Below are 12,551 nucleotides of genomic sequence, written 5' to 3'. Positions count from 1 at the left end.
GTTCCGTCAACTGAGGAAGTGAGCTGTGTGAAGTCAGAAGATGTGGGTGTAGAAGATAGCTCTGCTTCTTAGTGCCCATGTAGCTTGAGCAAATCTTAATATTTCAGCACATCAGTTTACTCATCTATAAATAACTGGAATTACCATTCACCTTCCCATATTCTTGTGAAGTTCAAAAGCAATGTGAAGAACTGTACCCACTTAGTGGTCATCATCCTCACTGCTTCTAAAGCTCCTCTGAAATGAGGACACATCTACATGCAAAAGCAGTGTCAGTAAGAAGTCAGTGACAGGGCCAGGCGTGGTGGTACACGCCTTTAATCCCAGCACTTGGGAGGCAGAGGCAGGCAGATCTCTGTGAGTTCAAGGCTGGCATGGTCTACATAGTGACTTCCAGGACAGCTGGGGCTACAGGGAGACCCTGTCTCAAAAAAAAAAAAAAAAGTCAGTGACAAGTTACTCCTCTAACTAGAGCACTCAGTAGAAACAGTTGCCATTCCCAGAACATTTGCCTCTGTTTAGTTCTCACCTGGTCCCTGAGGCAGCATCTTCCTTTCTCCTTTGTGTGGTCTAAAGCGGCGGCATGACTTGCCTGATGTTGGAACTGCCAGGATTTTTAAGTTTATTTTTTATTTATATATATTTTATTAATTTTTATTAAACTTCTGCTAATTTTTAGCATATTTAGATCCCCTCCCATATCTGCACACACATACCCCTTATTAATCCCTACTAAGAGTCTCACCCATAAATGAGGACTGAATCTCCCCTCCCAGCAGCCATTGGCTGCCAATAGTTCCTCAGGTAGGGTTGGGTTTTTTACCCTTTACCTATGTACATGTTGAGATTCTGCTGGCTTGAGCTTGCATGGGACTTGTTCATGCTGTCACCATTGGTGTGAGTTCCTATGAGCAACTGACCAGCTATCTGGAAAACTGTTTCCTTGTGGCCATCTACCACCTCTGGCTCTTAGAATCTTTCTGTTCCCTTTTCCATAATGATCTCTGAGCCTTGAGGGGCAGAAATTTGATATAGATGTCCTGTTCAGGGACAAATACACTGCAGCCTCTTATTCTCTGCATGTTGACCAATTGTGGGTTTCTGTGTTAATCACCATCTGCTGCATAAGGAAACTTCTCTGCTGAGAGTTGTTGAGAGATATATTAATCAAGGTAGGTCTTGGAAAGCTCCCAGGTCTGGAGGTTCACAAGGGTCCTAACAGAGCAGAGATAACAGGCACCTTAAGTTTACATTTGAGACAGGCCCTCTCTCTATAGCCCAGAATGGCCTGGAACTTGAGATCCTTCTGTCACAGCCTCCCCAGTGCTGGGATTATAGGTAAATGCTATTAGGCCAGGCTCCCTGTCAGGACTTCTTCAGCAGAAAAGCTCAAGAAAATGTCTTCTATAGTAGTCACTGTTATGTTTGCCCTGCACTTAGAATGGGACATGGAAAAAGAAGTGGAGGGGCAGGGTGTTCATTGAATACCCTCGTAAGCAGCAAAGAAGCATAATAAGCCAACTGACAGATTTGGTAGGATCCCCATCCCATGGATTTATAGAAAATTTGTTTTGGCTCAGAGGTTAAGAGCACTGGCTCTTAACCTGGCTTAACCCAGGTTCAGTTCCCAGCACTCACGTGTCAGCTAACAACTGCCTATAACTCTAGTTCCAGGGATGTGACATCCTCTTCTGACCTCTGTGGGCATTGCATGACATGGGTGTACTTACATACATGCAGGCAATACACTCATACACATAAAATAAAAATAATAAAAAAGTTCATCATTTAAATTTTACTTAAAATAAGAAAATAGGATCCTCATCAGGTACTTCATCAGAATTCCTTTGTATGAATCTCAAAACTGTCAATACAGTCAAAATGTGAATTTAGGAAAAATATAGTTCCTTGTATTGAATTTGTTATTTGTACAAAGCTTCAGCATCCTGCCTGGACATGCTTTTGGGAATGACTCCATGGGATTCTTGAGTCCTAGGAATGTCCACTCCAGAGGTTTTTATAGCTCTGTTAATTCCAGTGCTCTTTAAAAAATGCCAAGCTGACTGAATTGAGCTGGGTAATTTTTCTTTGATTTTGTGTACCTGTTTTGGATCAGTTATACATAAAGGCTGTAGTCCATACTAAGGAAATACAGACAGCCTTCTGTCTTACATTTCCACTTATTAGAAACTCACATATCAGCCTGGTGTGGTAGTACACACCTTTCATTTCAGGACTCTGGAGGCAGAGGCAGGTGGATCTCTATGAGTTTCAGGCCAGCCTGGTCTACATAGCGAGTTCCAGACCAGCCAGGACTACATGGTGAGACCCTGTACCCTCTAAACCCTCCCCTCCCCCCAAAAAAAGGCCTCTTAACCTAGTATTCAGGAGGCAGAGGAAGGTAGAGCTCTGAAATCAAGGCCAGCTTTGTCTATGTAGTAAGTTCCTGGCTAGCTAGGACGACAGGGACATCCTCTCTGAAAAACCAAAACACACAGTGTCACTTATTATCTTAAATAGAATTAACTTGTTCAGTTCATATATATAAATACATGAATCAAATTTACTTTTGACCTCATGTATTAATTCTGCACGTATTTATTGCATACTTGTTTATGCCAGATGCTGTTCATAAGGCAAATAGCAGTGAAAAAGTCAGGGATCTCTTACTTTATAGAGCTAGAGGATGGTTGTGATCTTAGGCAGTCATCAGTTAGGTAGGTGGTTGTGATCTAACCAGAGAAGGATCATTGAGACTGTGACATATGAGCAAAAAGCCGGAGGTGATGAGGAAACACAAGAGAACGAGGCAGAGAGGATGTCAGGCAGAGAGCAGCTGAGACAGGAGCGTCTGAACAGTAGTGAGGCCTCCTGTGGTTGAAATGGAGTAAACAGAAGGGAGAGTAATAGGGTGAGCTTTTATCTGTGTGTATCTCTGTGTGTGTGTGTGTGTGTGTGTGTGTGTGTGTTTTCCACTTGACACATGTGGAGGTCAGAGTTGGTTCTCTACTTCCATCATGTGGGGCTTGGGGTTTCAACTCAAATCGTCAGGCTTAGCAGCAAGTACCTTTACCAAGCCATCTTGTCAGTTCTAAGGTGAGTTAGAATTGTTTTTTCTTTTAGGGTAGCCAAAGAGCACACAAGGTGAGGCTAGTGTCCAAAGAGATAGCCAAGGGAGGGCAGCAGGGTGGACTGTTCAGTCTGTGTAGTGAATGAGGATGTTACTTCTCTGTCTTTTTGTCACAGAGTGACAGCTGTAGAGCTCTGGTTTCAAACTGGATCCCAAGTGTATCAAGGGCCAGATCCTCTGGGTAGGTGCTCTGTGCACAGTCCAGAAGCCCAGGATAGCTACAGGGCCCCCAGGCTTCATATGTCTTTAAGAGGACTGGACACTTTTTTTTTTTTTTTTTTTTTTTTTGGTCTTTTTGAGACAGGGTCTCCCTGTAGCCCCAGGAATCCTGGAACTCACTATGTAGACCAGGCTGCTCTTGAACTCACAGAGATCCACCTGCCTCTACCTCCCAAGTGTGGGGATTAAAGGTATGCGTCACCATGCCTGGCCGAGGACTGGACATTTTTATTGGCTTTCTAAGTCTCACAGGCAGACACGTAATAAAATCTTTACCTAATTGAAACTTGGCTTTCAGTTTGACATGCTGACAAATTTCTTTGGAATACTATGATTCCCCATGAATGTGTCTGAAATAACTTCTAAGCACTGACTCATTCTTAAGGTTCTTAGTTCAGGTGTATTACCATTTATTTTGGATAGACATATGCCAAAAACACTGTACAGCAGTAGTAATGGAAAAATATTAGAAGTTGGTTTCAAATTGTGATTTTCATTAACTTTAATAGAATTAGACATATGCGTTGTTCCTTTTTTCCCCCCCAAAGGTAAAATTCATTATTACTTGTTTTGACTAGTACATCTTTCATAGCCTATTATGGTGAAATATTTCCTAGCTATGTATGCCAAATGAAAATCCAAATTGCTGCTGTTATTTAGAAACAAGTTCATTTCATAAACTGCTTATATGGGGCTAGGGGACATGGTTTAATGTGGACCACTTGCCTACCATGGGTGAGTGTGAGACCCTGGGTACCATCCCTGGCACTACATCTATGGGGCACGCGGGGATCTCGTGGCACCGGTCCCCTGCGCGCACCCTGGAGCAGCGGGTCTGGTCGCGCACCGTGTCGCTGTCCGCCGCTGGGGTGCTGAGGCGGCGGCGGGTCCCGCAGTGTGTCTGCGTTGCTGGCTCTCTGTCGGGTCCCTGCTTCTCCGCCGCTTCTCTGTGGGTCTCTGCTGCTGGGGCTTGCCCGGCCGGGTTCCGCCCTAATTTCACCCGTGCACTTCCTCAAGATGCGAAATCTACTGGCCGCTGGATCACACGGGAAGGAGCGGGGCGGCTAAAGCTAGGTGTCCAGTGAGTCAGCTTATGAAGAGACAGCTCTCTCCGGGAAGGCTGGATCATAGGCAGTAAGACACAAGACTCAGCTCAGTCTCAGTGGTACAGCCTTTATTCAGTGACTCTGCTCGGCTCCAAGTCTTGGTGATCAGCTTCAATTATTGAGGGAAACCAGGAAACTTATACTGTGGGGGCAGTAGTAAAAGGCTTTAGCTGATAGGTACTTTGTGGGATGCCCTTATTTACATATGGAAGTGGGCTCCTGCCGTGCTGCCAGACTGCCTGAAAATCACACAGGAAAGGCTGGTAGTAACAAAGCCAGAGGCTATGTTTATGGTAGGGCATCTGTGGCAGGCACTTCAAAAGACGAGTCAGGAAGTCGCCAGAAAAGCACTCTGTTGAAAAAGGAGTTCCTGCATTTGAAACCGAGCCCATGGGCTATCCGGACATGAAGGGGCTTCTACTTTACACAACAGGGGTCCCCAACATACATCAACATCAACAAACTTCTATGAATCTAGTTTTCAGACTATTGCTAGATTCTAGTCACTTTGTTTATTGCCTCCCCTCCCACCCCAGTGTTGGAGATGAAACCCAGGGCATGCTGGGCAAGTGTTCTACCAATGAGCCACACACCCAGCCCTGACCTTTTTTTTTCTTTTGAGATGGTCTCCTAGTAGCCCCAACTGGCCTGGAACTCAATATGTAGAACTGTCCTTGAACCCAAAGAGATCTGCCTGCCTCTGCTTCCTTTTTTTTTTTTTAAAAAAAAAACTGAGATCAGTCTGGTATTATCTAAATTGCCTTGAGACTTCAGTCTTTAGAAAAACTTGTAATTAATGAAGTAGTTGGAATTTGAGTGCCTCTGTAAACTTGCATGTGAAGAACAAAAAAGATTTATTACCTATCTAGCTCATTCTGTGTGGGTGGAAGCCAGACATGGTGGCGCACACCTTTAGTCCCAGCACTCAGGAGGCAAAGGTGGGAGATCTTTGTGAGTTTGAGGCCAGCTTGGTCTACTTAGTGATTTCCAGGCCACTAGAGCTGCTTAGTGTGAGACCTTGTCTCAAAAATAATTTAAAAAAATTAAAAAAAGTAAAAGTAGAAAAAGTGAAGCAGTTTATTGCTTTCCTGATACGTTGTTTTTAAGATAACTGAGTAGACTTGTTGAAATTAGGAAACTTCTCTATAGACTCAGCATTCTATGTAGAAGGGATGATGCAGTTAGAAAAGTCATTTTGTTGACTATGTGGAATTCATTGACTCCAACAGTGGCCAGTAATGGAGAATAAAGCCATTTGGTGTGAGGTAGCTGGGGAATTGTGTTTTAAAGGATCAGGCCTTTCCTACCCAAGCCCCACTGATGAATCTCAGTGCTCAGGGTCACCAAAATTGAGACAAATGATTGTGTCTTGCAGTATAATACAATAAAACCACCCAGCACAGCTCCTCATATATATTTTTTCTTTTTTGGTGCTGGCATCAAAACCCAGTGCTAGGTATGTATTCTATTGATTTACACCTCTAGTCCCATCATGACATATTCTCGTACTTCTTGTTGAAAACAAAGACCAAAAAAATCCCTGAAGTAGTCTAATCAAGCTTCTAGAATGAGTACGGGGTATATAGTGCAGTGAGTTACGAAGTAGCACAAGAGAACAGCCGGACAAGCTGAGGAGGAGGCGTGTTCTGTAGTCAGTTGACCTGGATTTGTTTAGCAAGTCAGTTGCCTGGAAATAGGTAGAAGATACTATTCTCAGTTAAAAGAGGCAAGAGAGGGATAACAACCAAATAAATGACTTCTTGGGGGCTGGGAGACTCAAACTAAATGTCAAAAGACGTTTAAGTGAATTTGGGAAGTTTGAACATGTATTTTGTCTTGGTTGATTGGAATTTGCTTCAAAACAAGAAAAAAGCAGCACAGGAACGCATAGATGAAAACAGCATTAACGGGATGTTGATAGGAAACTCTTTTTATGGCTGTGTGGGAAATTGCTATGCTTTGCTTTTGTGTGTGCTTAGACATTTTCCAAATTTGAAAGAAAGAGAAACTTACAAATACATGATAGAGGTGATGGATCAGAGGACCTAATAAATGATTGTATTTCTTGGAGGGCTTGGTGCATATGAATTGGTCTTCTAACAGAGGCGCTTAGGAAACCACAGAAGTCAAGCATGGTAGTGCACACCTGTATTCCCAGTACTCAGGAGGCTGAGTTTGGATGATTGTGAGTTGCAGGCCAGCCTAGGCTACATAGGGAGACCCTGTTAAACAAAAAGACAAAGGAAAGGAGGGAGGAACACAAAAGGAAGGAAAAAAGAAAGCCCAGAGGAAAATTAGTTTTCACTAACAAATAAAGAGGAAACAGTAAGCTGGGTATGGTGGCGAATCTCTGTGCGTTCAAGGCCAGCCTGGTCTTCATAGTGAGTTCCAGGCCAGCTGCGACTACAGAGAGACCCTGTCTCAAAAAAGACAAAAAAAAAAAAAAAAAAAAAAAAAAAAAAAAGGAAACAATAATAAAGGAGATTATAGAATGTAATTTTAGGTACAGCTAGCTTTCCTGAATTAATTTCTATCATTGTTGGTCTTTAGATTTCACAGGATTGAATAATGTCATGATCCTTCAACCCCCTTTCTTCTACCAAATCTAGTCACCTGCAAAATATTCTGCCTAAAATTCTTCTGGGAATAGCTGTGGGTGTAGCCCAGTGGTGGGATGCTTGCTTGGCATATACAGGCCCTGGGTCCTATTTTCAGCACCACAAAAATCAGCCAATCCTTCTGGAATCCACACACACAGGAGTTAGGTGCCTCAGGTGTCTGGTTCTTCTCCAGGGCCTCAGGCCATTGCCATATACATGTAGAGCCCCACCCCTTCATGAGACCAGGGTTTCTGTCCTCCAGCCTAATGGTGGATGTTATGAGCCAGGAAAGTAAAAGTGGCTGGGTATGCAGGAAGGCCTGTGAGCATTCCCTCATAGTAGGGCTCCTCCTGAGTAGACTCCAGCTACCTGGCCTGCTTTGCTTTCCCATGTATAGCAGCCATCCTCCTGAAAAAATAGAGGAGGTTGCTGCCAGCCTACCGAGGTGAGTGAGGACAATCAAAAGTGCCCCAGGCCTGGTAGACCAGACAGATAAACAGGCTGTGGCTCTAGGTGTAAAAAGTGCTGAGATGCAGACAGAAAAGAGCCTCAAGCTTGATTCAGTTCAGACTTCAGCTGTACCCCCCCCCCCGAAAAAAAAAAAAAACCCAACATGCTGATGAACACTCTGAGTAGGACCTCCTGCCTAATCTGGAAGAGTAGTGTTGTCAGAGTAGGCGTAGGACAGAGAGCCTTGGAAGCCCTGGCAAGAATGAGGAGATTCTGTTGGTTACTTCCTTGTGGTCTTGTCTTTTCTTTCTTTCCCTCCCCTCTCCTCCCTTCCCTCCCCTTCTTTTCTGTTAGCTGTTTGGGGCACAGAATACTGGAACAATTGGAGAGAAAGGAGGAGACCATACCTGACCTCAGACAACACTGAGTTTATTGAAGCACCTCAGGGAGGGCCAACAAGCCTTCCTGCATGCTGAGATCAACTGCTGCCCCAGGGGGTGGGGGGGGACATCATTGGGACTTATATGGGATATAGTTGTGGCTGACTGACTATATGATCAGGGATACTCTTGAGAAGTTTATGACCCCTTATGGCCCCCTTCTTTCTGGCACTGTTTGCTCTGGTTTATCTTGAGAGACAGCGTTTATGATCTCTTCCTGGGACCATTTGCTCAAGGAGACAGGCCATCTTGGGAAACAGGCTGTCTCAACAAACAGTCCCCTCAGGAGGCAGGGAAGTGGCTGATTGATAATGCCAGCTTTCTGCAGCCAACCTCCATCTTTCTTTAATTCAATGAAACACTCTTTGTTTTTCAGGATTTCCCTTCCCTGTTTCCCTTACAGCTGTGGACATGATACATTGAGAGATGAGAGATGAGATGCAGAACATAGGGACTGTCAGCCACGATCTGGTATTTAAAGCTGGGAAATTGGGTGAGGTCATCAAGTGAGTGCAGCTGGAGAACAAGCAAGCCTTAGGGTGCTTTGGCATGTAGGTCAGCAGATAACTAGGAAGTAACCAGGGAGTTGGAATCAGGAGCAGCTAGAAAGCCAGGAGGGAACTGAATTGAATGTGGTGTCTTGAATGCCAAGTAGAACAAATGGGTCAAGACAAAAGGGGAGGCTCACCTCAACACTGCTGCCACTAGCCAGGCTTTCTCCCTGTCCAATCCCAAGATTTGCCACAGAATCACCAGTTAGAATACCATGGGAATAAAAGTGACTGGGAATGTCCTTGAAAAGTGGTGATAAAGATCACTGTCTCAATGAGGTAGCTTGTGATGGATTAGTTTAAGTTACTTTTTTATGTTTGCTTATGAAGATAAAAGTCTCTTGTATTGTTCTGGTTGGCCTTGAACTCCTGGATTCAGCCTCAGGGATCCTCCTGACTCAGCCTCCTGAAATATCTAAGACAACAGGTGTGTACCACCATGCCCAGCTTCGAAGTTTTCTTGATGGCAATAAAAACCTTTTTAAGATGTATTTTTGTATGCTGGGCATGGTGGCTCATGCCTTTAATCCTAGCACTCGGGAGGCAGAGGCAGGTGGATCTCTATGAGTTCAAGGCCAGCCTGGTCTACACAGTGAGTTCCAGGACAGCTGGGGCTACAGGGAGACCCTGTTTCAAAAAAAAAAAAAAAAAAAAAAAGAAAAAAAGATACATTTTTATTATTTGTAATTATGTGCATGTGTGTGTGCCTATGTGTGGGTATGTGCATATGAGAGCAGTGTTTGTGGAGGCCAGAGTCATTGGATCCCCTGGAGCTGCAGTTAAAGGTGGTTGAAAACCACCTGATATTGGGGCTGGGATTTGAACTCTGGTCCTTTGCAAGAGTAGTATTTGCTAGCCAGGTGTGGTGGCGCATGCCTTTAGTCCCAGCAGGGAGGCAGAGGCAGGTGGATCTCTGTGAATTCAAGGCCAGCCTGGTCTGCATAGCAAATTCCAGGCCAGCTGGGGCTACAGGGAGATCCTGTCTCAAAGAAAAAAAAAATAGTATTTGCTCTTAATCACTGAGTCAACTCTCCAGCCCCAATGACACTTTCAGCAGAAAATATACTAAGATTAACAAAAAGAATTTACTGAATTGTAGCGGGCTCTTAGACCATATGATATGTGATGACCTTGGTATATTTTTATTTCTAAACCATACACACACACACTATATATATATTTTGCGCGTGGAGAAAACTTGCATCTTGAATGGGAAAATTGTTTAAGAGTCCTTGATCTACCATGATTAATGGACTTAGTTACCTTGAGTAGCCTTTCCCTGGATAATCAAGAGACAGGTCTCTTGTAGCCAAGAATGACTTTGAACTTCTAATTCTCTTGTCGCCACCTTCCAGGTACTGGCATTACAGGCAAGCACTACCAACACCTGGCTCTTCCCTGGATGAGCTTTGATAATTATCATTAATTATGTTGATTTATATTTTGGCTTAGTCTCAGCTCCATCTCCTCTTCTTCTCCTACACTCACAATGTGCAGTGTCTTCAGCAACATGGCCTTACCGACCTTTCTAATGTACAACCAACATTAATGGCAATAGCCTTGGTGAATTTGAGGACCTCTAGGATCTCTCTGTCCAACAGCTCATGGGGGCGGGCAACCCACCCCTGGTACTGTAGATTTTCTCAACAGTTGTATAATTTGGGAGTCTCTGCCTTTTTTTTTTTTGTCTTTTTGAAGCAGGGTCTCCCTGTAGCCCCAGCTATCCTGAAACTCACTATGTAGACCAGGCTGGCCTTGAACTCACAGAGATCTGCCTGCTCTGCCTCCCAAGCGCTGGGATTACAGGTGTGCACCACCACGCCTGACCAAGATTTATAATTTATAGCAGTATAGCTGAGTGAGCCCTGCTTTTGCAGAGAATCTGAGTTGGGTTCCTAGCACCCATGTGGGGAGGCTCACAACCACTTGTAACTCCACCTCCAGGGGATTTGACACCCTCTTCTGGACTCTGTGGGTACCTACACTAACATATACATATCCACACACATATATCCATAATTTAAAAAAATAAATCAAAGGAAATATGGCTGGGCATAGTGACATATGCCTTTTTTTTTCCTGTGGTGTATACTCAAACTATTTATAGTAGAGATATTCAAAAGTTGAACACTTAGAAGTTTGAAACATTTATCATCAGTACTGTCTTAAAAGTTTCATGCCACTTCATGCATTGACTTCTTAGATTCTTAGTAAAAGCAGATATTTTAACATATATTATGGAACAAGCTCTACACTGAATTATTTACCTGTATTAATTCATTATATAATCATTCTGAAAGATAATAGCAAGCTAGATCTAGGACTTGCAGTCTTATCTATAGTTCTGTAAAGATTCTGTTGGAAAAGAGAAGTTGGTCCTAAAATATTGGTTCACATATCTTGAAAATACTTCTTTTCTGATAAGATCCTCTTTCTTTTTTTTTCCTTTCTTTCATGTACTCTTTCTTCTTCTATTTATTTTTTTTATGGGGCTTTTGACTACTCTGACATTCCCCCTCTGAAAAGGTAACCCTAAAATCTTTTAAGGATTAGATAAAAGTTCCCAAATACTTTCGACATTTTTGGCCTTTGGGATGGAGTATGTTGCTAAGAGGTCCCAGGACATTGTGAGTTTTAGCCAAAAAACTGGCTACTTTTCTTTAGGGTCTTTTCTCCCTAACTGCCTAGCCAATTCCTACCTATTCTTCTTTTTTTTTTTAAATAAATAATTTATTGAGAATTTCATACATTCATATAAGGTGTTTTGATCAAATCCATGCCCACTCCCTCCCCTCCAACTCCTCCCATATCGTCCTATCACTTTTTTTCTGATAATTTCATGTATTCTTTCTTTTTGATTTATTTACTTACTGGTTTTTTGTTTGTTTGTTTGTTTGTTTTTGTTTTTGTTTTTTTTTTTTGGTCTTTTTGAGACAGGGTCTTCCTGCAGCCCCAGCTGACCTGGAACTATGTAGACCAGGCTGGCCTTGAACTCACAGAGATCCGCCTGCCTCTGCCTCCCAAGTTCTGGGACTACAGGCATGCCACCACCACGCCTGGCTTATTTACTTTTTTATGGGGCTTTTGGATACTCTTAACATTCCCCTCTCTGAAGAGGTAACCCTAAAATCTTTTAAGGATTAGATAAAAGCCTCCAAATATTTGGGATCTTTTTGGCATTTGGAACACAGAGTACGTTGCTAAGAGGTCCAAGGACATTGTGAGTTTTAGCCAAGAAACTGGCTACTTTTCTTTGGGGTCTTTTTACCCTAACTGCCTAGCCAATTCCTACCTCCTATCCTTATCACACCATCTTCTAAAGAGGTTACCCAACTTGTAGATAAGGAATCGGATGCAGATGGCTCTGGCTTCTTCCATGCTGAACAGGGACGGAGGCAATTGGAGTACCCCTTAAGTCGGTCTATCTAAAAGACTCCCAAATTGCATAACTCTTATCTGCAGGGGGAAAAGGGAGTCTTTGAATCGTGAATAGGAGATGTGAAGGAGAAGTAAAGACAAGAGTAATTAACACTACAAGTTCTATATAGGGAACTAGAAAAAAGTCAGAACAGGGCAATTTTCAAATGTTCAGATGAGAGTCCATTGGAATTTCTTGACAAGGGCTTCCCTCTATTGGGTTCCTCCTTGGATTTCTTTTGTCTGCCAAGGCTGGACTTGAGAGTGATGGATTGACGGTTTGCTTTCAGGTATTTTGATAGCTGTTGGAGTGGTTAGAATCAGTGTCAGTTCCCTCTCAAAGGCTTTAGATAGGGGGAGAAAACAAATTTATCCATCATTTTAGAACAATAGCTGGTTGTCTCCCTTAGCTACAGGTGGGCACTATATTGCAGACCAAAATTTGAAGTCTTATATCTGAGCAGCACTTTCTGATTAGGAGCAAAGTTATCAATGAGAAATAATTGTCTAAATAACTTTTTATATGGACCTAAGCCTAATTGTCTGGGAAGTGTAATCCCTTGAACTCTTAAATATACTGATGACTTTACTCTTTGGTTATACTTTCCTTCGGGGTGTTTAAGACACCCAAATAAATT

At 43.0% G+C, this 12,551-nt stretch overlaps 1 protein-coding gene across 4 annotated transcripts in view; it reads left to right on the top strand.

Moving 5' to 3' along the window:
* Positions 1-12,551, top strand: part of Kiaa0355 (KIAA0355 ortholog) — a 121,753-nt gene that overhangs the window by 41,650 nt on the left and 67,552 nt on the right. The window lies entirely within an intron of this gene.

Source organism: Nannospalax galili, unplaced genomic scaffold (genome assembly GCF_000622305.1).
Source record: "Nannospalax galili isolate Female #2095 unplaced genomic scaffold, S.galili_v1.0 scaffold159, whole genome shotgun sequence".
NCBI classification, from domain to species: Eukaryota; Metazoa; Chordata; class Mammalia; order Rodentia; family Spalacidae; genus Nannospalax; species Nannospalax galili.
The sequence above is the reverse complement of the archived record's forward strand: the minus strand, read 5'-3'. Positions and strand labels throughout refer to the sequence as shown.